General features: G+C 44.3%; 1 protein-coding gene across 3 annotated transcripts in view; it reads right to left on the bottom strand.

Annotated features, from left to right (window-relative positions):
* Positions 1-23,697, bottom strand: part of LZTS3 (leucine zipper tumor suppressor family member 3) — a 38,497-nt gene extending 14,800 nt beyond the window's left edge. The window contains exons 1-2 of one of the 3 annotated variants that reach the window (XM_070756859.1): positions 23,527-23,697; positions 8,985-9,064 (exon numbers count right to left, since the gene is read on the bottom strand). The gene's annotated coding sequence lies outside the window, so the exon portion shown is untranslated. Of the gene's footprint in view, positions 1-7,267; positions 7,288-8,984; positions 9,065-23,526 lie in introns of those variants that run through there. The other 2 variants (XM_070756860.1, XM_070756861.1) reach the window with 2 other exon arrangements.
* Positions 23,698-27,449: the final 3,752 nt, after the last annotated feature.

Below are 27,449 nucleotides of genomic sequence, written 5' to 3'. Positions count from 1 at the left end.
CTGCTTTTTCCGGCCATGTTTCCTCCCAGAAGATTCCTAGAGAGGCCCCACGAAGGCTTCTCCCTGCTTTTTCTGGCCATGTTTCCTCCCAGAAGATTCCTAGAGAGGCCCTACGGAGGCTTCTCCTCGCCTTTTCCAGCCCTGTTTCCTCTCAGGAGATTCCTAGAGAGGCCCCCATGGAGGCTTCTCCCTGCTTTTTCTGGCCATGTTTCCTCCCAGAAGATTCCTAGAAAGGCCCCACAGAAGCTTCTCCCTGCTTTTTCCGGCCATATTTCTTCCTAGTCAGTTGGGTGACTTTGGGCCAATCACCAGGAGTCGGTGAGTTCTAGTCCCGCCTCAGGCATCAAAGCCAGCTAGGTGACTCTAGGCCAATCATTAGGAGACGGTGAGTTCTAGTCCCACCTTAAAGAGGATTTGATCTGCACATTAGCCGCTCCGAGTCTTCGGAGAGGGGCGGCATACAAATCTAATTATTATTATTATTATTAATAATAATAATAATAATAATAGTAATAACAACAACAACAATAACAACAACGTTCGCTTAGCAACATCACTGCTGGGGTCAATCGTGGTCATAAGTCAAGGACTATCTACACGCCCACTATAATTTCAAGTTCTCTTCCCTTCTGGCTGTCACTCAGCTCCCCCCCAAAATAAATGACAGCATTTTTTCCTTGCTGGCGCCAGAACAAGTGGGGTGAGAGTGGGAACTGGATTGCTGCCCTTGAAAAATCTTTATACCTAGTTAATGACAAACTGGTCTTATGTTCCCAGCACGGAAACTGAAGCCGTTTCAGGGATGTTTGCATTTTTTAAAGAGGGTGCAAACTTTGCACATTCGTATAAATGCAGTGTATAATTTTCCTTCCCCCAAAAGAACAAAAACATAGGAAGTCCAGTGACCTCCTGAAAAAGCACCTTTGGATGGCTGAGAATCTCCATAGATATTTTCCTTTCCTTCCCTTCCTTTCCATTCTTCTTCTTCTTCTTCTTCTTCTTCTTATTATTATTATTATTATTATTATTATTATTATTATTATTATTAATTAGATTTGTATGCCGCCCCTCTCCGCAGACTCGGGGCGGCTCACAACAACAATAAAACAATATACAACAAATCTAATAATTTAAAATTAACTAAAAACCCCTTATTAAAAAGCAAGAACATACACACAAACATACCATGCATAAACTGTATCGGCCTGGGGAAGTTATCTCAGTTCCCCCATGCCTGACGGCAGAGGTGGGTTTTAAGGAGTTTACAAAAGGCAAGGAAGGTGGGGGCAGTTCTAATCTCAGGGGGGAGCTGGTTCCAGAGGGTCGGGGCCGCCACAGAGAAGGCTCTTCGAGTGGTGGAGTAAAGGGCTCTTCTGGTGAAGTATCTTTGGACATTTTCAAGGGTGTTGACGTCACGTGATCTTCATTCTGTTCCCTCTGCTAATGCAGCCTAGAACTGTGTTGGCTTTTTTGGCAGCTGCTGCACACATCTGGCTCCTATTTAAATGGTTGTCCACTAGGATCCCAAGGTCCCTCTCACAGTTACTACCGCTGAGCAAGGTACCACCTATACCCTACCTGTGCGTTTTATTTTTCTTGCCTAAATGTAGATCTTTCCTTTTTTTTCACCATTGAATCTCATTTCCATTTTCACCATTGAATTTTCACCATTGCATTTCTTCGGAGAGGGGCGGCATTATTATTATTATTTTTATTATTATTTATTGGATTTGTATGCCGCCCCTCCCCGTAGACTCGGGGCGACTAACAACAATGATAAAAACAGCATGTAACAATCCAATTAATAAAACAACTAAAAACCCTTATTATACATACAAATCTAATAAATTATTATTATTGTTATTATCTCTACAGGCTTTTTGCCCTAAGCTGCACAGTCACTGCGTATGAAATGGGCAGCCATAATTTTTTTTAATTAATAACTAATAAATAAAGAAACACCCTTTTCTTCCTCATTTGGGCCTATACAGTTTATGTATGGTATGTTTGAGTGTATGTTTTCTTTTTAATAAGGGGTTTTTAATGACTTCTGATTATTAGATTTGTTATATATTGTGTTGTTATTGTTGTGAGCCGCCCCGAGTCTACGGAGAGGGGCGGCATACAAATCTAATAAATACAAATACAAATATTTGGCTTCTCTTCTACTTTGTAAACACATGGCCATCACGAGACACCTGATGCAATCGTTTTATCGTCTTCTCTCAAAGCTCTCCTTTGGGATCCTTTGGGATCCTTTGGGATCCAAGTCAACATTCCACCCTCCGAACGAAACAAGGTCCCCAACCGGTGACTTCACTCCGTGGCTCCTGTGCCAGATGGGTTGTTTACGAGCCGAATCCTCAAGCAGCTCGCTCAAAAGTCAACTTCACGGTCTGAAGGGCACCATGGATATAAACTCCTAAATGCTGCGACACGGAAGAAAGCATAGATAATACCCTAGAACTGTTCGAGTTCTAGATTCCTATCCCGTTTATTTATTTATTTTTCTTCCTTCCTTCCTTCCTTCTTCCTCCCTCCCTCTTCTCTTTTTTTCTTTCTTTTCTTTCTTCTGCCTGACTCCTCCTTTGTGTCTCCCTTTCTTTCTTTCTTTCTTTCTTTCTTTTTCCCGTCTCTTTCTTTTCTTTCTTCTGCCTGACTCCTCCTTTGTGTCTCCCTTTCTTTCTTTCTTTCTTTTGACTGCCTCCTTCTCTGTGTTTCTCCCTCCTTTCTTTCTTCCTTCCTTCCTTCTTCCTCCCTCCCCTTCTCTTTTTTTCTTTCTTTCTTTTCTTTCTTCTGCCTGACTCCTCCTTTGTGTCTCCCTTTCTTTCTTTCTTTCTTTCTTTCTTTCTCTTTCTTCTTTCTTTCTTCCCTCCCTCTTCTTCCTCCTTTCTTCTTCTTTCTTTCTTCCTTCCTCCCTCCGTCCCCCTCCCTTCTTTTTCTTTCTCTCTCTTTCTTTCTCTCTCTCTTTCTTTCTTTGCTTCTTCCTTTCTTTCTTTCTTTCTTTCTTTCTCCCTCCCTTCTCTTGCTTTTCTTTCTTTCTTTACTTTCTTTCTTTCTTTCGACTCCCTCCTTCTCTGTGTTTCTCCCTCCCTCTCTTCTTTCTTTCTTTCTTTCTTCCTTTCTTCCTCTCTCCCTCCCTCCTTTCTCCTTCTCTTCCATTCTTCCTTTCTTTCTTTTCTTTATTCTGCCTGACTCCTCCTTTGTGTCTCCCTTTCTTTCTTTTGACTGCCTCCTTCTCTGTGTTTCTCCCTCCTTTCTTTCTTCCTTTCTTCTTCCTCCCTCCCCTTCTCTTTTTTCTTTCTTTCTTTTCTTTCTTCTTTCTTTCTTCCCTCCCTCTTCTTACTCCCTTCTTTCTTTTGCTTTCTTTCTTCCTTCCTCCCTCCATCCCCCTCCCTTCTTTTTCTTTCTTTCTCTCTCTCTTTCTTTCTCTCTCTCTCTTTCTTTCTTTGCTTCTCCCTTTCTTTCTTTCTTTCTTTCTTTCTTTCTTTCTTTCTTTCTCTTTCTTCTTTCTTTCTTCCCTCCCTCTTCTTACTCCCTTCTTTCTTTTGCTTTCTTTCTTCCTTCCTCCCTCCATCCCCCTCCCTTCTTTTTCTTTCTTTCTCTCTCTCTTTCTTTCTCTCTCTCTCTTTCTTTCTTTGCTTCTTCCTTTCTTTCTTTCTTTCTCCCTCCATCCCTTCTCTTGCTTTTCTTTCTTTCTTTACTTTCTTTCTTTGTTTCTTTCTTTCAACTCCCTCCTTCTCTGTGTTTTTCCCTCCCTCCCTCTCTTCTTTCTTTCTTTCCTTCTTTCTTCCTCTCTCCCTACCTCCTTTCCCCTTCTCTTCCTTTCTTCCTTTCTTTCTTTCTTTTCTTTCTTCTGCCTGCCTCCTCCTCTGTGTCTCCCATTCTTTCCTTCTTTCCGTCTGTCTGTCTTTCTTTCTTTCTTTTTCCTGCCTCTTTCTCTGTTTCTCCCTGCCTCCCTTCTTTTCTTTCTTTCTTTCTTTTTCTCTGTTTCTGTCTCTCTCTCTCTCTCTCTCTCTCTTTTTCTTTCTGCAACTTGTATGCCACCCAACTCCTCGTGCACTGGTGGCTAACAGCAATATAAAACAGTAGAAATAGCCATATACAACAGTAAACTAACAATGATAAAACCCTCAATTTAAAACACACATCCATTCAACAACAGCCATAAAACAATATAGCAATTATAAAACACTCATCCATACAGCCGAGATAAGATGGAGCCATCCACCTGCTCCAGGCCTGCCGGAAAAGCCTTGTTTTTACTGCCTTTACCGAAAGCCAAGAGGGTGGAGATTGTGTGAATCTCAGTGGGAAGTTGGTTCCACAGAACCAAAGCCGCCACAGAGAAGGCCCTCCCACGCGGTCCCGCCAGCCGACACTGTCTGGCCAAAGGGACCCTGAGAAGGCCAACTCTGTGGGCGCTAACCGGCCACTGGGAGGTAAGTAGCAGGATGCGATTCTCCATTTTGAAGGAATAATTCAAGAGGGGGCTGACAGTTTGACACAAGTGGGCTCTTTGGGGCTCTCTCAGTTTGGTGGTCCTCTTGCAGACGTTTCATGACCCAGCTAGGTATTATCATCAGTGTTGGGAGGTAGGGAAAGACGAGGAGCAGGAGGAGATGGAAGAATGGTGGGGTGCTTGGTACTCTCTAACCTTGGTTGTTGCCCATTAGTGCTGGAAGGGAGAGGAAGAGGAGGAGGAAGAGGAAGAGGAGGGAAGGAGGAGGAAGAGGAAGAGGAGGAGGAAGAGGAGGAGGAGGGGAGGAGGAGGAAGAGGAGGAGGAAGAGGAAGAGGGCAGGAGGAGGAAGAGGGGAGGAGGAGGAAGAGGAGGAGGAGGAAGAGGGGAGGAGGAGGAAGAGGAGGAAGAAGAGGAGGAGGAAGAGGAGGAGGAGAAGAGAAGGAGGAAGAGGAGGAGGAGGGAGAGGAGGAGGAGGGAGAGGAGGAGGAGGGAGAGGAGGAGGGAGAGGAGGAGGAGAAGAGAAGGAGGAAGAGGAGGAGGAGGGAGAGGAGGAGGGAGAGGAGGAGGGAGAGGAGGAGGAGGAAGAGGAGGGGAGGAGGAGGAAGAGGAAGAGGAAGAAGAGGAGGAGGGAGAGGAGGAGGAGGGAGAGGAGGAGGGAGAGGAGGAGGGAGAAGAGGAGGAGGAGGAGGAGGAAGAGGAGGAGGAGGAAGAGGAGGAGGAAGAGGAGGAGGAAGAGGAGGAGGAAGAGGAGGAGGAGGAAGAGGAGGAGGAAGAGGAGGAGGAAGAGGAGGAGGAAGAGGAGGAGGAAGAGGAGGAGGAGAGCCATCTTTGGTTCCTTGGTGTTCTCTGAGCTTGGTGGTTTTCTTAAAGACATTTCAAGACCTACTTAGGTAACATCAACAGTGCCTCAGTTAACAGTACGATAACCACGAACATCACTAGCACTGATGGTGTTACTTGAACATGAAACGCCTGCAAGAAAACCACCAAGCTCAGAAAGTACCACAGTTACAAGTTTCATAGCTAAGTATATCCCGAAAAAAGTCGTCCTCTTGATCAAGAAACTAGCAAGGGGGAAAAAAGTCATCAAAAAAGCCCAACAAAGAATGTTCTTTCTGCGCCAACTCAGGAAGCTCAAACTGCCCAAGGAGCTGCTGATCCAGTTCTACAGAGGAATCATTGAGTCTGTCATCTGCACCTCTGTAACTGTCTGGTTTGGTGCTGCAACCCAACAGGACCGACACGGACTTCAGAGGAGAATCAGAACTGCAGAAAAAACAATGGCTGCCAACCTGCCTTCCAACCTGTAGACTGCACGAGTCAAAAAGAGGGAGGTGAAAATATTTATGGACCCTTCGCATCCTGGAAACAAACTGTTTCAACTCCTACTCTCAAAATGTCACTACAGGGCACTGCACACCAAGACAACTAGACACAAGGACAGTTTTTTCCTGAATGCCATCACTCTGCTAAACAAATAATTCCCTCAACACTGTCAGACTTTTTACTAAGTCTGCACTTCTATTTCTACTAGTTTTTTCTTATCATTCCTATCACCCTTTCCCTCCCACTTAGGACTGTGTGACTGTAACTTGTTGCTTGTATCCTAAGATTTTTATTAATATTGATTGTTTCTTCATTGCTTATTTGACACCCTATGACAATCATTGTGTTGTACCACATGATTCTTCACAAATATCTCTTTTTCTTTTATGTACACTGAGAGCATCTGCACCAAAGACAAATTCCTTGTGTGTCCAATCACTCTTGGCCAATAAAATTATCCTATTCTATTCTTAAAAAAACACATTCACACCAGCATTAGCAGGGCAAACCCCTTGTACATTAAGGGAGAGCAACTCCCTTTTAACACTGATGATGTTCCCTAGTTGGGTCCTAAGACGTCTGCTATAAAACCATTTCAAAGGGTTAAATAAGGTCCAGGAGGGAAGTGTTTTCAATAGGAAAGTGAACCCAAGAACAAGGGGACACAATCTGAGGTTAGTTGGGGGAAAGATCAGAAGCAACGTGAGAAAATATTATTTGACTGAAAGAGTAGTAGATGCTTGGAACAAACTTCCAGCAGACGTGGTTGGTAAATCCACAGGAACTGAATGTAAACCTGCCTGGGATAAACCTAGATCCATCCTAAGACAAACTACAGGAAATAGTATAAGGGCAGACTACATGGACCAGGAGGTCTTTTTCTGCCGTCAATCTTCTATGTTTCTATGTTTAAAAATTATTGGGTTTATATGTTGTAAACCACCAGCATATAAATTGAAATAATAAACAAACAAATAAAATAAGTGCACTAAATAGAAGCCACAATTGTCCAACGTCATACCAAACCAGAATAAAAACTGAATCTCGGGTCTTTATTTTTTTTAAAAACAGCTGAAATTCTTCTATGGGACAGAGCTGTTTGTTTGTTTATTTGTTTGTTTGTTTGTTTGTTTATTTATTTATTTAGTTAGTTAGTTAGCTAGTCCAATACATAAAACACATTGAATAGATGTGTAATAATATAAGTAAAGAAAAGAATAGAAGATATAAAAGTATTGGTGAACATATTTGAAAGGAAGAAAAGATAAACAAGATAAGGACAGACAATTGGACAGGGGACGGAAGGCACACTGGTGCACTTATGCACGCCCCTTTGTTGTTTAAAAACCAAGAGTTGTTTGAAGCATGTGCTAAGTGCCGCCCTTCCAAATGCATGCAATATAAACATCCTGTCGGAGAGCCATTTTTAAACAACGACCCACAGGTGCAAAGAGGAAAAATTATTCTGTTTTTCTTACCACGAATTTGTCCCTCCAGAGTTGGATTTCTCCAAAGAGTAAAAAAGTCAAGGCTGGTTTAAGAACCCAAATAAAGTTATTTTTAAGCTCCGCTCGGCATGCCGTTTCGAAGTGGAACATTCAACCGTTGTTTATTTCAAGATAATTCGCCCGCTGCCTTCATAGTTGGCATTCTTGGCTCGGGTTCCACCCCAGAACCTTTGCCCATACTTAAGTAAATATATACCCTTCTTGTTCAATGCGTCGGGATTTTTTTACCACCACATGGCCCTGAAACGAGTGCGGGGAAAACTTGACTAAAATTCAAACGGGGTGGGTCCTGAGTGCTGACCTTTGGTTGCAAAACTAGGGTTGTCTGAATGCAACTTTAGCTTTGATTCCTGGGTTGTGCTTCCAGGCAAGGCTCAGCAAAAAAAACAACAACTCAACGCTACGAGAAATTTAGCCAGGAAATATGAGAGGGAAGGAAAAAAATACACAGACACCAAAAAAAATAAATAAATCAGAATTTTTATAGCAGGAGGAGGGGATGAAACTCCTTCTTTAAAAGCCCCCTGCTCCTCAAATCATCATCCGAAGAGACTTGTCTGCTTGCAATATAATAATAATAATAATAATAATAATAATAATAATAATAACAACAACAACAACAACAACAACAATAATAATAATAATAAAAGCAAAACTACTGTGGGACTTCCGACTTCACACTGACCGAATTCTGAAGCATAACACACCAGACATTGTGATCGTGGAGAAAAAGAAAGTATGGATCATCGACATCACAATCCCAGGAGACAGCAGAATTGAGGAGAAGCAGCTAGAGAAATTAGTGAAATACGAAGATCTAAAAATCGAGCTGCAACGACTCTGGCATAAGCCCGTGAAAGTGGTCCCAGTGGTACTTGGCACGCTGGGCGCAGGGCCAAAGGATCTCAGCGGACATTTGAAAACCATCGGAATTGACACAATCTCCACCTGTCAATTGCAAAAGGCCGCTTTACTGGGATCGGCAAACATAATTCGCCGCTACATCACGCAGTCCTAGGTGCTTGGGAAGCGCCCGACTGGTGATGAAATACGAAATCCAGCATGGTGATCTCGTTTGCTGTGTTGTACTGACATAATAATAATAATAATAATAATAATAATAATAATAATAATAAAATATTAATAAAAAGATGTTGGATTTTGTATTTCATCACCAGTCGGGTGCTTCCAAAGCACCTAGGACTGCGTGATGTACATAATAATAATAATAATAATAATAATAATAATAATAATAATAATAATAATAATATGCTGGATTTTGTATTTCATCACCAGTCGGGTGCTTCCAAATCACCTAGGACTGCGTGATGTATATAATAATAATAATAATAATAATAATAATAATAATAATAATAATAATAATTTATTAGACTTGTATGCCACCCCTCTCCAAAGACTCGGGGCGACTCGCAACAGCAATAAAACAGTACAATACAAATCTAATAGTTAAAACTATGACTAAAACCCCGATATCTTAAAAAACAATCAATACTATACAATCACAACCACATATAACTCTTAACAGCCAGAGAAGGCTATGCATCAATTGTCCCATGCCTGGCGACATAGGTCTTGCGGAAGGCACATTTTCTGTGCAAGAACGAACACGAAGAATGAAATCGAATGTTTTGGGAGACAAAATTTGATATTTTTTTTTGCTTCTTACCTGGACGCTGCAGGAGGTTTTTTTCACATCACTCCACCAGAAACTCGGCTTTCAAGGGGCTTCCTCGTCCGGTAGGCACTCTGGAGGAAAAACGAAAAGCAGACGCTAATACTTAAGAGGGAGTTTCGTCCATCGTCACCTGTTCAGCCAACTGAAGCTGCATTGAGTCTCGTTCCTGTGCAGACGGCTGGAACCAACCAGGAAGTTAGTTCTCCAGCTTGCAAGCGGCCAGATTCATTAACTCTTCTCTGGCCAAGTTGGCAAATTTTCAAAATAACAATAATTATTATTGCTCACAGTCACTCACGCCCTCATCACCTCGAGGCTCGACTACTATAACGCTCTCTACATGGGGCTACTTTTGAAGAGTGTTTGGAAACTTCAGATCGTGCAGAATGCAGCTGCGAGAGCAATCATGGGCTTTCCCAAAAATGCCCATGTTACACCAACACTCTGCAGTCTGCATTGGTTGCCGATCAGTTTCCGGTCACAATTCAAAGTGTTGGTTATGACCTATAAAGCCCTTCATGGCACCGGACCAGACTATCTCCGGGACCGTCTTCTGCCATACGAATCCCAGCGACCAGTTAGGTCCCACAGAGTGGGTCTTCTCTGGGTCCCGTCGACTGAAAAATGTTGTTTGGCGGGACCCAGGGGAAGAGCCTTCTCTGTGGCGGCCCCGACCCTCTGGAACCAGCTCCCCCCAGATCAGAATTGCCCCCACCCTCCTCGCCTTTCATAAGCTCCTTAAAACCCACCTCTGTTGTCAGGCATGGGGGAATTGAGATATTCCTTCCCCCTAGGCCTATACAATTTATGCATGGTATGTTTGTGTGTATGTTTGGTTTTTAATAAGTGTTTTTAGTTATTTTAAATATTAGATTTGTTATATGCTGTTTTTACTATTGTTGTTAGCCGTCCCGAGTCTATGGAGAGGGGCAGCATACAAATCAAATCAAATCAAATAAATCAAATCAAATCAAATCAAATCAAATCAAATCAAATCTCAAGGCAGGCGCAAAAGGGACTCCGATTTGAACACCGCCAAAGAATTCGGAGGTACTGGAAGAGCTGATGGCCCTTCGCAGACTTACAATCTGCAAGCGAGTCCAAAATTTCTCTCGTTACCTAAGACGTTGAGTTAGAATATTTCGGACACGGGATGCGACACCAGGAAAGATACGCTATACTTCTTTTTTTAAAGAAAAATAATTAAGTTATATAAATTAAAAAAACTGTACAAAAAGAAATACACAGAAACCACACACACAGGCAAAACACATTAACAAAACAAAGACATAAACGTCCATAAATAGACCTTAAATATCACACTAATATTATTATATTATACCCCGCAGGGCTCTCTTAAGGCATTTCATATCACGAATTAACTGTTATGGTTATATATTTGGCATTTTTCTAATTATCTTTTTCTCCACCTTGGTAGAACTACCGCCTCCTACTGCATGAATCCCAGCGACCAGCCTTCTCTAGGAATCTCCTGGGAGGACACAGGGCCGGAAAAGGCGGAGATAAGCTTCTGTGGGCCCTCTCTAGGAATCTCCGGGGAGGAAACAGGGCTGGAAATGGCAGGGAGATGCCTCCGTGGGGTCTCTCTAGGAATCTCCGGGGAGGAAACAGGGCCGGAAAAGACGGAGAGAAGCTTCTGTGGGGCCTCTCTAGGAATCTCCAGGGAGGAAACAGGGCCGGAAAAGGTGGAGAGAAGCTTCTGTGGGGTCTCTCTAGGAATTTCCTGGGAGGAAACAGGGCCGGAAAAGGCGGGGAGAAGCCTCCGCGGGGTCTCTCCAGGAATTTCCTGGGAGGAAACAGGGCCGGAAAAGGCGGGGAGAAGCCTCCGTGGGGCCTCTCTCGGAATCTCCTGGGAGGAAACAGGGCCGGAAAAAGCCTCCTTGGGGCCACTCTAGGAACCTCCTGGGAGGAAACAGGGCCGGAAATGGCAGAGAGAAGCCTCCGCGGGGCCTCTCTAGGAATCTCCTGGGAGGAAACAGGGCCTCCACCCTCCCTGTGGTTTCCCCAATCGCATGCATTATTTGCTTTTACATGGATTCCTATGGGAAAAATTGCTTCTTCTTACAAACTTGTCTTCGTAAGTAGAGGCGCCACTGTAATAATAATAATAATAATTTATTAGATTTGTATGCCGCCCCTCTCCGAAGACTGTACGATTCGTTTAGCGACCGAAGTTACAATGGGACGGAAAAAGGTGAGTGACAGCCCATCTTCATGCTCACAACAGCTCGCAGCCTCTCCGCAGTCACGTGATTCCAATTCTGGATGGTCACAGTGCGCTGGGGGGGCACTTGATTCATTTTGCGACCTTCTGACAAAGCGAAGTCCATACTTTACGCCTGTCCACTGTAGGCTAGTGTGAACACACAAAGACACACACACAAACACACCCCTCCAAGTCCGTAGCCCCTCTCCCCCAGATCACAGGAGGACCAGGTGTGTTTTTGAAGCATCCGTTTCCTTCTACTACCCGTCGACCTCCAATACCTACCAAACCAGAATCACCCAGGCTAATCCTTCTTTCGCTATAAAGTTACGGTAACAGAATCCCCGCAGGTCTGAACGCGATTCCCGCCTTCCTCTTTCTAGCTCCGTGAGAACCCGGAAAAGTCTCGTCTGAGACGCTTTCTCCGGTTACGGTTCTGGACCGGATTCAGGTTTCGTTTTCTCTGACCGTTGGTCTCGGTTGCAACTTTTCCTCCTGCTCCTCAAGGGCATTCCCGTCTGCACGAATCCCAGCGACCAGTTAGGTCCCACAGAGTGCGTCTCCTCCGGGTCCCGTCAAATTAACAATGCCGCTTGGCGGGACCCAGGAGAAGAGCCTTCTCTGTGGCGGCCCCAGCACTCTGGAACCAACTCCCCCAGAAATTAGAATTGCCCCCACCCTCCTCGCCTTTCATAAGCTACTTAAAACCCACCTCTGCCGCCAGGCATGGGGGAACTGAGATACTCTTTCCCCCTAGGCCTTTACAATTTTATGCATGGTATGTCTGTATGTATGTTTGGTTTTTATATTAATGGGTTTTTAATCGTTTTTAGTATTGGATTATTATTGTACACTCCAAAGACAGGCTATAAAAATGGTGGAAGGTCTTAAGCCTAAAACTGATCAGAAAAGACTTCATGGACTCCATCTGTATAGTCTGGAGGACAGAAGGGAAAGGGGGGACATGATCGAAATATTTAAATACGTTGAAGGGTTAAGTAAGGTTCAGGAGGGAAGTGTTTTCAATAGGAAAGTGAAGACAAGAACAAGGGGGCACAGTCTGATGGGGGAAAGATCAGAAGCAACGTGAGAAAATATTATTTGACTGAAAGAGTAGTAGATGTTTGGAACAAACTTCCCAGTAGACGTGGTTGGTAAATCCACAGTAACTGAATTGAAACATGCCTGGGATAAACACATATCCATCCTAAGATAAAACACAGGAAATAGTATAAGGGCAGACTAGATGGACCTTGAGGTCTTTTTCTGCCGTCAATCTTCTATGTTTCTATGTTTTTATAAGTGTGAAAAACGGTCATGTCACCTTTTTTCAGTGCATTGTAATTTAGAAATTGTTAAATTTTCTTATTGCCCTAACTTGTGACACCCTTTATTATGCACTATAGATGTTTATGTTCTATTTGTATGTTTGTTTTCTTTTTGTTTGTTAGTTGTTGTTCGTATTTTTTTAAATGTACAGTATATAATTTTTAACAACAGAAATGTCGGTCGTAAGTCGGAGACTATCTCTATCTGCATCGATGCGTTTTGATGAGTATCAGCTGCCCAGAATTACCCTGTGGTACGATGGGCAGCCAATACATTTTATAAATAAATATAAATATATAAATATACATAAATTTATATATAAATGCTGTGACTCTTTATGCAAGAGTCGAAATGGGCGCTGGGAACACAGCCTTGCAATGACCTACTCAGTCTCTTCTAATAATTGACACAGTTGTGACTCCGTTGATTGATGGAGCCATTAAATTAATCAATGCGTTCGACTCCATGCTTAAAAGCCACTAGGTTTGCACGAGAGGGGAAAAAGGAGGGAAGGGGAGTTGCATTAAAGGAATTCTCGGCAGATGTGTGGAGCCACATCTGTCCTAGCAGCTGCTTGGAGGCCCTCCGAGGACCTGCTTAGAAGAGGTCACTGCAAAAAGGGCCTGAATTTGGAGGAAAAAGTGTTGGTTATGACCTATAAAGCCCTTCATGGCATCTCGACCAGAATATCTCCGGGACCGCCTTCTGCCGCACGAAACCCAGCGACCAGTTAGGTCCCACAGAGTTGGCCTTCTCCAGGTGCTGTCGACTAAACAATGTCGTCTGGTGGGACCCAGGGGAAGAGCCTTCTCTGTGGCGGCCCCAACCCTCCGGAACCAGCTCTCCCCCAGAGATCAGAATTGCCCCCACCCTCCTCGCCTTTCGTAAGCTCCTTAAAACCCACCTCTGTCGTCAGGCATGGGGGAATTGAGATATTCCTTTCCCCCCAGGCCTGTACAATTTATGCATGGTATGTTTGTGTGTATGTTCGGTTTTTAATAAGGGTTTTTTAATTATTTTAAATATTAGATTTGTCATATGCTGTTTTATTATTGGTGTAAGCCACCCCAAGTCTACACTGAGGGGCGGCATACAAATCTAATTAATAATAATAATAATAATAATAATAATAATAATAATAATAATAATACACCTTCTATGGAGATCGTTAACACTATGTAGATAACTAGCCGGGTTTGGCAATATATAAAATAAACCAACAATGTATGTTTACATGTACAGTGGTATCTCTACTTAAGAACTTAATTTGTTCCGTGACCAGGTTCTTAAGTAGAAAAGTTTGTAAGAAGAAGCAATTTTTCCCATAGGAATCAATGTAAAAGCAAATAACGCGTGTGATTGGGGAAACCACAGGGAGGGTGGAGGCCCTGTTTCCTCCAAGGGGATTCCTAGAGAGGCCCCACGGAGGCTTCTCCCGGCCTTTTTCGGCCCTGTTTCCTCCCAGGAGATTCCTAGAGAGGCCCCATGGAGGCTTCTCCCGGCCTTTTCCGGCCCTGTTTCCTCCCAGGAGATTCCTAGAGAGGTCCCACGGAGGCTTCTCCCGGCCTTTTCTGGCCCTGTTTCCTCCCGGGAGATTCCTAGAGAGGCCCCACGGAGGCTTCTCCTCGCCTTTTCCGGCCCTGTTTTCTCCCGGGAGATTCCAAGAGAGGCCCCACGGAGGCTTCTCCCCGCCTTTTCCGGCCCTGTTTCCTCCCGGGAGATTCCTAGAGAGGCCCCACGGAGGCTTCTCCCCGCCTTTTCCGGCCCTGTTTCCTCCCAGGAGATTCCTAGAGAGGCCCCATGGAGGCTTCTCCCTGCCTTTTCCAGCCCTGTTTCCTCCCAGGAGATTCCTAGAGAAGTTCTCCAAACTACTCAAAATTTCCGCAACCGTTTTTTTGAACAACTCAAAATTTCTGCTACCGGTTCTCCAGAACCTGTCAGAACCTGCTAGATTTCACATCTGCTTGCAGTCGGGCTTCTAAATGGGAATATTTCAAATATTTGTCTACAAATACTGCAAATTAGTAAAAATCAGAAACCCAACTCTTCTTCTTTCTTTTTTTACTTTTCTTTTCATTTTTTGTCTCTTTGTGGTATTTTAATTCTTGTTAACTTTGCCTCATTTTTCTGTATTTGTTTTCCTTTCATTGGGGTGTAAATGACATATAAATGCTAGGAAACAAAACAATGTTGGTGTAAAATAATCATCTTAAGATTGAATTCTTTATTGTATCACAAATGTTTTGACGGGAATCGCAGCTGTTCTATTCTCCTTTGGATGAAAAAAGCCAAATAAATTAATCCTAAATTATAATTTAGGTTGGGCCGTTACCCACAAAATAAGACACACCCACAGTGTGGTAGTAAAATTTTTTGCAGCCGTTCACTGCCCAAGGAATTTGAGAAATCTCTCTCTGTCTCTCTTCTCCTTCTTTTTGTATCTTCCTCTTTCTTTTTCTCTTTCTCTCTCTCATTATTATTATTATTAGTAGTAGTAGTATTAGTATTATTATTATCATTATCATTAATTAGATTTGTATGCCACCCCTTTCCGAGGACTCAGAGCGGCTCACAACAAAATACAATGTCACAAATCCAATATATTAAAAAACACATTAAAAACCCATTTTAAAAAACCATACAACTCAGACACACAATACACAATTCTACCATAGTCTTAGCATAGCCTAGGGGCAACTCAGTTACCCCATGCCTGGCGACATGGGTGGGTTTTGAGTAACTTACGAAAGGCAAGGAGGGTGGGAGCGGTTCTAATCTCCTGGGGGAGTTGATTCCAGAGGGCCGGGGCCGCCACAGAGAAGGCTCTTCCCCTGGGTCCCGCCAGACAACATTGTTTAGTCGACGGGACCCAGAGCAGGCCGACTCTGTGGGATCTTATCGGACGCTGGGATTCATGCGGCAAAAGACGGTCTATCTTTTGGAGGCAGGAGAGGTGAAAAACAGGCTGGTTTAGGCCTTCTTTTTGCCTCCTAAGGAAACCATGCGCCCCGTTTATTACCAGAAGCATTCCGCAGGCCAAGAACAGGCAAAGACGGCCTATATTTTGGCCTTCTGAGTCATCCAGCCGCCCCATTATTTTTACCTCACGCACATGTCTGCAGGCCAAAATTGTTGGCCTTGCCTTTCCGTTCCAGCCCGCGGGCTCACAAAGCCCTCAGGCTGGAAGAACTTGGGTTCTATAAACCCGTCCCAGCATGGTGGGTGGAGCCTCGTGCCGCCACCACTACTAGTTCACCAAATCGGGCCAACCGGGAGCAAATCCACTCCTGATGGGTGGGATGATGTGGGTGTGACAGCCTCGTGGCTGGATGAATGGCTTCGGCAGGCCACACAAGGCCTGCGGGCCGTAGTTTCACGGCCCAGGAAGACTGGAATGGTGACCACGGTCTAAATCCGTGTTTCTCAATTGTTTTGTGTTATGCCCCTCCGCAGTGGCCACAGGAAAGGCATCGGGCCAGTAAACACCTGGCTCCATTCGGTTGCCCAGGACTCCAACCTGCAAGGATTTACAGGATAATATCTCCGGGACCGCCTTCTCCCTGCACAAATTCCAGCGACCGGTTAGGTCCCAGAGTTGGCCTTCTCCGGGTCTCGTCGACTAAACAATGTTGTCTGGCGGGACCCAAGGGAAGAGCCTTCTCTGTGGCGGCCCCGACCCTCTGGAACTATCTCCCCCCAGAGATTAGAATTGCCCCCATCCTCCTTGCCTTTCGTAAACCTCTTAAAACCCACCTCTGCCATCAGGCTTGGGGGAATTGAGACACCTCCCCTGGGCCTATACAGTTTATGGATGGTATGTTTGTGTGTATGTTTTTTGCTTTTTAATAAGGGATTTTTAGTGATTTTAAATTGTTAGATTTGTTATACATTGTTTTATTGTTGTTGTGAGCAGTCCCGAGTCTACGGAGAGGGGCGGCATACAAATCTAATTAATAATAATAATAATAATAATTATTATTATTATTATTATTATTATTATTATTATTATTATTATTATTATTATTATTATTGGTACATCCGTCTTTGGGACTTCCGACTTCCGACTGACCGAATTCTGAAGCATAACACACCAGGCATCCTGATTGTGGAGAAAAAGAAAGTATGGATCATCGACATCGCAATCCCAGGGGACAGCAGAATTGAGGAGAAGCAGCTAGAGAAATTAGTGAAATACGAAGATCTAAAAATCGAGCTGCAACGGCTCTGGCATAAGCCCGTGAAAGTGGTCCCAGTGGTACTTGGCACGCTGGGCACAGGGCCAAAGGATCTCAGCGGACATTTGAAAACCATCGGAATTGACACAATCTCCATCTGTCAATTGCAAAAGGCTGCTTTACTGGGATCGGCACACATAATTCGCCGCTACATCACGCAGTCCTAGGTGCTTGGGAAGCGCCCGACTGGTGATGAAATACGAAATCCAGCATAGTGATCTCGTTGCTGTGTTGTACTGACATAATAATAATAATAATAATAATAATAATAATAATAATAATAATAATAATAATTTACAGTATTAGGTTTGTTTGCCGCCCCTCTCCGCAGACTCAGGATCTTTTAAAAGAAGATGATAATGATATGTAATGAAATGCTTGGACTCTGAATGATTGCCGAATTCTGTGGGTTTGTATAGAATAGAATAGAATAGAATAGAATAGAATAGAATAGAATTTTTATTGGCCAAGTGTGATTGGACACACAAGGAATTTGTCTTGGTGCATATGCTCTCAACGTACATAAAATAAAATATACATTTGTCAAGAATCATGTGATACAACACTTAATGATTGTCATAGGGGTCAAATAAGCAATGAAGAAGCAATATTAATAACAATCTTAGGATATAAGCAACAAGTTACAGTCATACAGTCAACATGGGAGGAAATGGGTGATAGGAATGATGAGAAAAACTAGTAGAATAGAAGTGCAGATTTAGTAGAAAGTCTGACAGTTTTGAGGGAATTATTTGTTTAGTAGAGTGATGGCGTTCGGGAAAAAACTGTTCTTGTGTCTAGTTGTCTTGGTGTGCAGTACTCTGTAGCGACGTTTTGAGGGTAGTAGTTGAAACAATTTGTGTCCAGGATGCGAGGGGTCAGTAAATATTTTACCCGCCCTCTTTTTGACTCGTGCAGTATACAGGTCCTCAATGGAAGGCAAGTTGGCAGTAATTGTTTTTTTCTGCAGTTGTGATTCTCCTCTGAAGTCTGTGTCGGTCCTGTTGGGTTGCAGCACCAAACCAGACAGTTATAGAGGTGCAGATGACAGACTCAATGATTCCTCTGTAGAACTGAATCAGCAGCTCCTTGGGCAGTTTGAGCTTCCTGTGTGTTTGTATTTTTGTGTGTGCTACATCTCTGCCTCAGTCCTTGCCAACGCTCTTACAACATGCCCAACCAATCTGTAAATAAAACACAAGTGCTTGGTACTCAGGGCCCAGCTAAAAGAGGATTATTCCTTGGATTTTTCCTGAATGAAGCTGTGCAGATCTGGGTTGATTTTGCTCTTCCGGTCACTAAAAAACATGTACACATTCTCTAAATTACTGGGATTAGGTGGAAAGCTACAGAAAAAACAGATCTCTGGATTGTCCTATACCAGACCAAACCAGACCATGATTAGGAGAAAAACAAAAAAAAATAAAAATAAAACTTCAGAAGAGAAGGATTTAAGGGTAGTGATTTCTGACAGTCTCAAAATGGGTGAACAGTGCGGTCGGGCGGTAGGAAAAGCAAGTAGGATGCTTGGCTGCATAGCTAGAGGTATAACAAGCAGGAAGAGGGAGATTGTGATCCTCCTGTATAGAGCGCTGGTGAGACCCTATTTGGAATAATACTGTGTTCAGTTCTGGAGACCTCACCTACAAAAAGATATGGACAAAATTGAACGGGTCCAAAGACGGGCTACAAGAATGGTGGAAGGTCTTAAGCATAAAACGTATCAGGAAAGACTTCATGGACTCCATCTGTAGAGTCTGGAGGACAGAAGGAAAAGGGGGAACATGATCAAAACATTTAAATATGTTAAAGGGTTAAATAAGGTCCAGGAGGGAAGTGTTTTTAATAGGAAAGTGAACACAAGAACAAGGGGACACAATCTGAAGTTAGTTGGGGGGAAAGATCAAAAGCAACATGAGAAAATATTATTTGACTGAAAGAGTAGTAGATGCTTGGAACAAACTTCCAGCAGACGTGGTTGGTAAATCCACAGGAACTGAATTTAAACATGCCTGGGATAAACATAGATCCATTGTAAGATAAAATACAAAAAATAGTATAAGGGCAGACTAGATGGACCATGAGGTATTTTTCTGCCATCAGTCTTTTATGTTTCTAAAATAAAATAAGATTTAGCAGAATAAACCATTTTATTTTCTCTCTCCTGCTACAGAGTCAGTGAAAATTTATGTCTCTCCTGCCATCAGTGCAAGCGAACGTAAGCGTGCGAGGAAGAATTCAGAGGGTGGCGCGGAAGAGAGAGACACTCAATCACACATACACACAAATTCACACTATTTTAAGAAATATTGGCAGCTACCAAAAGGGGGAGGTTAGAGGTCACGCAGATCAGATTTTTACATCTACCACGAGTGTCCACTCGGTCTAAAAATAAATATATTATAACCATGCCAATTTTCAATCAAAGCAGAGAATCATAAAAATTGCTTTTAAAAAACTGAAATTCTAAAAAAAAAAAAGTCTATTGGAGATTTTTTTTAAAAAAAAAACATTTTTCTGGTGGAAGGGGAAATAGGGTCAATTTCCAATCAAATAGGAAAGGCACAAAAATTGCTTTTTATAAACCACTCTCTCCAGGAGCAAAAAATATAAATAAATTCATAACAACCCAAGCATCTGGCCTGCAGGAGAGACCCATTGGGTGTTTTACAAAATGTTTTTGCAAGGGAGGGTAGGATCCAAGACTTGCCCCCAACCCCAAAAAGAGGATGCTTTTAAAAATGTATTTATTTCCTTAGCTTTTGGCATATCCTAACAGGGATTTGCAACACGTATGAATGGTTTTCTCCTCGATTAAACACCACAGTATAATGCGAACGCTCAAAACAAGATCTATGTCCAGATACTAGAGGGTTTTTTAGGCCATCTAACCACTAAAACACAGTGGGGGAAGGGAATCAGATACTGGACCCGTGTATGGATGGATAGATAGATACAGTAGATAGCATAGTTCCCTCTAAGCTGAGCAGTGAGCAATCGCTCACTTAAAAATCATCATCAACAGAGTTTTCCAAACCTGCCCAGAAGCCGAGAGGGAAAGAGTGAGAGGGAAGGAGAGAGAGAGGAAGAGAGAGAAACAGATAGAAAAACGAGAGGAAGGAAAAGAGAAAGAAAAAGAATGGGAGTAAGGAAGAGAGAAAGAAAATCAAAATCTAGTTTGAAACTAGCTCAACTATTTAAGTGGCATTTTGATATTGATAGAGTTGCCCTGTTATGAGCTCACTGTTATAGACACACAGTACAGTATTTTATTTTAAAATTCTCTGAGGCAAAACAGGGTGGGTTTTTTGTTTGTTTGTTTGTTTGTTTGTTTATTTATTTATTTAATATTTCTGTGCCGCTCAGACACTATACTTTTCCGCCCCCCCCAAAAAAAAAAATTAGAGGGAACACTGGTAGATAGATAGGTAGATAGTAGATAGATAGGTAGATAGGTAGGTAGATAGATAGATAGATAGATAGATGGATGGATGGATGGATGGATGGATGGAGACAGACAGACAGACAATGATAGATAGATAGATGGATGGATGGATGGATGGATGGATGGATGGACGGACGGACGGACAGACAGACGATGAGAGAGAGAGAGAGAGAGAGAGAGAGAGAGAGAGAGAGATAGATACAGACGATAAATAAAAAATAGATACCGGTAGATAGATAGACAGACAGACAAATAGACAGAAAGACAGATGATAGATAGATAGATATAGATAGATAGATATAGATAGATACAGACGATAAATAAAAAATAGATAGATAGACAGACAGACAGATAGACAGAAAGACAGATGATAGATAGATAGACAGACGATGATAGATACAGATGATAGATACAGATGATAGATTAAAAAATAGATAGACAGAAAGACAGACAGATAGATAGATAGAGACCGATGATATATAATAGGTAGGTAGGTAGATCAATTATAGATAGATAAATGATAGATACAGATTTGTGTGAGAGAGATGATAGAGGTAGGTAGGTAAGATAGATAAATGACAGACAGAGACAGGCAGACAGACAGACAGATGATAGATAAGTAGGTAGGTAGGTAGATAAATGATAGCTAGAGACAGAGAGAGAGAGATTAATAGGTAGGCAGGCAGGGGAGAGAGAGAGAGAGAGAGAGAGAGAGAGAGAGAGAGAGAGAGAGAGAGAGATGGATATAGAGATACTGTATAAGGATATAGAGATAGAGATATATAGATATATTCCCTCTGCTTAAAGCCTGTTTAAATATTGCAGCCTCTTTCCAAAATAAAATCCACTCTTTTTCCCTCTACCCTGCCTCCTCCTGGTTTCCCAACGACAACCAAAGGATGTTTTTCGGCTGGATAGATTTGCAAATTTTTTTTTTTTTTAAATTATGATTAAAATTCTTTGCCTCTCTCAATTCCCCTCCCCCCTTCCAACCTTCTGCATCATTACTCAGCCCCCAAAGGGTGGCGTGATCAGCCAGCCTCCCCACGCCACAGGATGACATAATCGGAGCCGCCGGCTGGTCTCCAAAAAAAATCGAGCCCCCCCCCCCCCCCACCTCTACCCCGCTCGGTCCTCGGACGTTGGACGGGTCCCCCCTTCACGCCCCCCCACTCCTCCAATTCAAAGAAAACCAATGTGGTTTTTACCTTCACACAAACCCATAAACACACACCAATGCCTTCTCTCCATAGGAGCTGGGGGGTGGGGTTGTGGAAACGTGAGTATGATGCCCAGCCAGGGAGACTCGAGAGAAGTGGAGGGAGGGCGTGTAACCCTCCGTGCAACCTTTGCACGCCAAAACTGGGCCGCCGTTTGCACGCCCGAAGGATGCTCTATTTGGGCATCTCGGACCACCGCTATCTCCAACACACACACACACACACAGAGAGTGAGAGAGAGAGTGAGTGAGAGAGAGAGAATGAGAAGAGTGAGAGAGAGTAGGAGAGAGTGAGAGTGAGAGAGAGAGAATAAGATAGAGAATGAGAGAGAGAGAATGAGAGAGAGTAGGAGAGAAAGTGAGTGAGTGAGTGAGAGAGAGAATGAGAGAGAGATAGTGAGTGTGAGAGAGAGAGAATGAGAGAGAGAATAAGAGAGAGAGAGAATGAGAGAGAGAGAATGAGAGAGAGTGAAAGAGAGTAGGAGAGAGAGAGAATGAAAGAGAGAGAGAGAGAATAAGATAGAGAATGGGAGAGAGAGAGAGAATGAGAGAGAATGGGAGAGAGAGAGAATGAGAGAGAGAGTGAGAGAGATAGGATAGAGAGAGAGAGTGAGAGAGAAGAGAGTAGGAGAGAGTGAGTGAGTGAGTGAGAGAGAGAGAGAATGAGAGAATGAGAGAGTAGGAGAGAGAGTGAGAGAGACAGAATAAGAGAGAGAATGAGAGAGAGAGAGAGAGAGAAAGAGACAGAGTAGGAGAGAAAGTGAGTGAGTGAGTGAGTGAGAGAATGAGAGAGAGATAGTGAGTGTGAGAGAGAGAGAGTGAGAGAGAGAGAGAATGAGAGAGAGTGAAAGAGAGAGAGATAATAAGATAGAGAATGGGACAGAGAGAGAATGAGAGAGAGAGTGAGAGAGAGTAGGATAGAGAGAGAGAGTGAGAGAGAAGAGAGTAGGAGAGAGTGAGTGAGTGAGAGAGAGAGAATGAGAGAGAGAGAGAGAGAGAGAAGAGAGTAGGAGAGAGAGTGAGTGAGAGAGAGTGAGAATGAGAGATAGTGAGAGATAGAGAGAAAGAGAGAATGAGAGAGAGTGAGAGTGACAGAGAGAGTGAGAGAGAGAGAGAGAGTGAGGGAGCATGCTCCACCGAGAGATGCATTTATTCTCAGGTGGATGTGCTTTGCACGCATGTACACACAGAGAGAGAGAGAGCCATGAGCCTCTTCCACCACAAGATCCATCTACTCCCAGGTGGATGTGCTTTACACGCGTACACACACATGCACAGCTACGAGCATCCTCCACCGCGAGGTGCATCTACTCCCGGGTGGGTGTGCTTTACACACACACACTCAGGCAGGCAGGCAGGCAAGCAGAGAGCGAGCGAGCGAGCGAGAGCCAGGAGCATCCTCCACCGCGAGATGTGGGTTCTCCCAGCTGTGTGTGCTTTACACGCGTACATACACACACAGAGCCACCAGCATTCTCCACGGCGAGGTGTCTCTTCTCCCGGGTGGATGTGCTTTACACGCGCGCACACTCAGTCACAGGCAGACCGACCGTAGAGCCAGCCGGGAGCATCCTCCACCGCGAGATGTAGCTTCTCCCAGGAGGGACTGCTTTACACGCGTACACACACACACACACACACACACGTACACGCGCAGCCGGGAGCATCCTCCACCGCGAGGGGTAGCTTCTCCCAGGAGGGGGTGCTTTACACGCGTGCACACACACACACACACACGTACACGCGCAGCCAGGAGCATCCTCCACCGCCAGGGGTAGCTTCTCCCGGGTTGGGGTGCTTTGCACGCGTGCACACACAAACACGTGCACGCACAGCCACGAGCATCCTGTGCTTTACACGCGCACACATTCAGAGAGGCGCGCGCCCGCGCACGGAGGACCCGAGGAGGCTCGCGCAGGAATCCCGGGGCCAGGTTGCAAAAAAGCAACAGACGCCCCCTCCCCTTCCACGCCCCCCCTTCCCCAAATCGGGGGGTGTAAAGGAAAGGAGGGGGGGACCCCGGGGATTCCCCCCACACACACACATACACCCCGCCCCGCGTGCAGCGCCCTTCTTACTCTTGGCGAGCTCAGCCCTCCAAAGCCGGCGGGTGGGTGGGATTCCTGGGTGGGGGGCTTTTAACCCCGAGCCCAGCCCAGCAGGACCGGCGCCGAGGTCGCGCTCCGGCGGGAGGAAGGCATCGCACACAGCTTCGGGGTCGGCCGCTTCCCCACGCGCGCCCTCTCGCCGCGACACGCGTCTTTTGCTCCCTTTTCTTGCGGCAAACGGCGGCCACGCCCCCCTGGCCCCGGCCTCAGCCAATCAGCGGGCAGGATCGAGGAGGAGGAGGAGGGTGGATCGCCGGCTTTGGATTACTTTCTCTCCCCCCCACTTTCTCCTCTCCCCACTTTCTCTCCCCCCCCACCCACTTTCTCCCACACACCCCATTCACACCCTGGTGCCCACCTTTGCTGCAGGAATTTTATTTATTTATTTACTTATTGTATTTGTCAAACAAATATAGAGTTACAGTGTGTATTAACATAACAAAGTACAGTGGTACCTCTACCTACAAACGCCTCTTAAACGCCTCTACTTAGGAACTTTTCTAGATAAGAACGGGGTTTTTTTTCCAAGATTTTTTTGCCTCTTCTCAAGAATTATTTTCCACTTACAAACCTGAGTCTCCGAAACTGTAATCTGAAAAGGTGGGGAGAAGCCTCCGTGGAGCCTCTCTAGGAATCTCCCGGGAGGAAACAGGGCCGGAAAAGGCAGGGAGAAGCCTCCGTGGGGCCTCTCTAGGAATCTCTTGGGAGGAAACAGGGCCGGAAAAGGCAGGGAGAAGCCTCCGTGGGGCCTCTCTAGGAATCTCTTCGGAGGAAGCAGGGCTGGAAAAGGCAGGGAGAAGCCTCCGTGGGGCCTCTCTAGGAATCTCTTCGGAGGAAACAGGGCCGGAAAAGGCAGGGAGAAGCCTCCGTGGGGCCTCTCTAGGAATCTCTTGGGAGGAAACAGGGCCGGAAAAGGCAGGGAGAAGCCTCCGTGGGGCCTCTCTAGGAATCTCTTCGGAGGAAACAGGGCCGGAAAAGGCAGGGAGAAGCCTCCGTAGAGCCTCCCTAGGAATCTCCTTGGAGGAAACAGGGCCGGAAAAGGCAGGGAGAATCCTCTGTGGGGCCTCTCTAGGAATCTCCTGGGAGGAAACAGTGGCGGAAAAGGTGGGGAGAAGCCTCCGTGGGGCCTCTCTAGGAATCTCCTGGGAGGAAACAGGGTCGTAAAAGGCAGGGAGAAGCCTCCATGGGGCCTCTCTAGGAATCTATTGGGAGGAAACAGGGCCGGAAAAGGCAGGGAGAAGCCTCCGTGGGGCCTCCCTAGGAATCTCCTAGGAGGAAATAGGGGCGGAAAAGGCAAGGAGAAGCCTTTTTCTGCTGTCAATCTTCTATGTTTCTATGACTTTTGAGGGCTATTGCAAAGAAGAAAAGGGTCCACCTATTCTCCACAGTACCTGAGGGTAGCACAAGAAGCAACAGGTGGGAAGCAGTTAAGGAGAGAAGCAACCTGGAACTAAGGAGGAATTTCCAGACAATTATTATTATTATTATTATTATTATTATTGTTGTTCTTGTTGTTCTTATTATTGTCATTGTCATTATCATTTATTAGATTTGTGTACCGCCCCTCTCTGCAGACAGTGATAAAACAATAACAAATCCAATATTAAAAGTCTGAAATAACAATTTAACATTAAAAGTCTAAAAGCCCCATTATTTAAAAAGCATACACACAAACATACCATGCATAAAACTACATACGCCAGGGGTAGATGTCTCAGTCCCCCTATGCCTGACGACAGAGGTGGGTTTTAAGAAGTTTACGAAAGGCAAGGAGGGTGGGGGCGATCCTAATCTCTGGGGGGAGCTGGTTCCAGAGGGCCGGGGCCGCCACAGAGAAGGCTCTTCCCCTGGGTCCCGCCAGACGACATTGTTTAGTCGACGGGAGCCGGAGAAGGCCGAGTCTGTGGGACCTAACCGGCCGCTGGGATTTGTGCAGCTTGCCACCAGAAATTGTTAATGCTCCATCACTATAGGTTCGTAAGAAGAGACTGGACAGCTATTGATCCAGAATAGTCTACAGCGGTGATGGCGAGCCTATGGTATGTCAATCTAGGTACACCCCACATCACACAAACACTCCATGAGCTGCAATGGCTTCCATTCAGCCGCCAGATCCAATTCAAGGTGTTGGTTGTCATCTATGAAACCCACATGGCTTTGGGCCAGTAAGGGGTGTACATAAGTGCACTGATGTGCCTATCGTCCCCTGTCCAATTGTCTTTCCTTATCTCATATATCATATATTTTCTCTCCTTCCCTTCTACTTCTCGTCTTTCTTACTTTCTATCTTTATATATACTGTATTACTTAATGTCTGTTCTCTTTCATATGTATTGTATATTGGACAAAGAATAAATAAAAAAATAAATAAAACATAAGTGCACTGATGTGCCTATCGTCCCCTGTCCAATTGTCTTTCCTTATCCCTTATATCATATATATTCTCTCCTTCCCATCTACTCTTCTTTTTTACTTCCTATCTTTACATATATTACTTAATGTCTATTCTCTTTCATATGTATTGTATATTGGACAAAGAATAAATAATAATAATAATAATAATAATAATAATAATAATAATAATAATAATAATAATCTTAGGGTCCACTTTCTGCCGCACAGCTCCCAGTGGCTGGTAAGGGCCCACAGGGTTTTTATTTTATTTTATTTTATTTTATTTTATTCATTTGTCCAATACACAAATACATAGGAAGAAAAAAAGACATGTGATAATATATATAAGGGTAAAAGTGAACTTAGAGGAGAGGATATATGAAAGGAAGAGAATATATATGATAGATGAAAAAAAGGAAAGACAATTGGACAGGGGACGGAAGGCACTCCAGTGCACTTATTTATGCCCCTTACTGGCCTCTTAGGAACCTGGAGAGGTCAGTCGTGGAGAGTCTAAGGGAGAAGTGTTGGGGGTTAGGGGTTGACACAATAGAGTCCGGTAATGAGTTCCACGCTTCGATAATTCGATTGTTGAAATCATATTTTTTACAGTCATGTTTGGAGCGGTTCGTATTAAGTTTGAATCTGTTGCGTGCTCTTGTGTTGTTGCGGTTGAAGTTGAAGTAGTCATTGACCTGTAGGACGTTGCAGCATATGATCTTGTGGGCAATACTCAAATCATGTTTTAGGTGCCGTAGTTCTAGGCTTTCTAGGCCCAGGATTGTTAGTCTATTTTCGTAGGGTGTTCTGTTTGGAGTGGAGGTTGGCCTTCTCCAGGTCCTATCGGCTAAGCAGTGTCAATTGGCAGGGCCGCAAGGGAGGGCCTTCTCTGTGGTGGCTCCAGCTCTCGAATCGACTGTCCCCTGAGATCCGCATTGCCCCCTCCCTCCTGGACTTTTGGGAAGCCTTCAAGACCTGGCTTTGCTGGCGGGCTTGGGGTTGTTGATCGAATGACACCTTTTGAACGGTGGGCTGGACTATAAGACCTCCAAGGTCCCTTTCCATCAACTCTTGCGATTCTGTTCTGCCGTTCCTGCAGCGGCTTGTTCTATCTCCCACGGATATTATGCTGCTATAGAGACAGGGCTTAAATAAACTCCAACTTGCTAAGCGAAAGTCATTACACAACGGCACACTATCGGTGCATCAGGAGTCTTTTTTCCCACAAGGCGGGAATAGTTGGCACGGTTTTTATTTAGCGAGGTTCAAGATAGGCAGAAATCAGGCATTGTTTTAATGATTTATTCTTGATTGATTGATTTTGTCCAATACACAATGAGGGTTTTAGTGGATATACACATAGTAAAACACATAATGAAGGTTATAGAGGAGATACTCATAGTAAAATATATCTAAGAAATAGAAGAGAAGATATAGGAATAAAACATATCAATGAAAGAATAGAGGAAGAGATACAGTGATACCTCATCTTACAAACG

The sequence above is a fragment of the Erythrolamprus reginae genome, chromosome 7 (genome assembly GCF_031021105.1).
Source record: "Erythrolamprus reginae isolate rEryReg1 chromosome 7, rEryReg1.hap1, whole genome shotgun sequence".
Lineage (NCBI taxonomy): Eukaryota > Metazoa > Chordata > Lepidosauria > Squamata > Dipsadidae > Erythrolamprus > Erythrolamprus reginae.
Note: the sequence above shows the minus strand (reverse complement) of the source record. Positions and strands in the feature narration are given on the sequence as shown.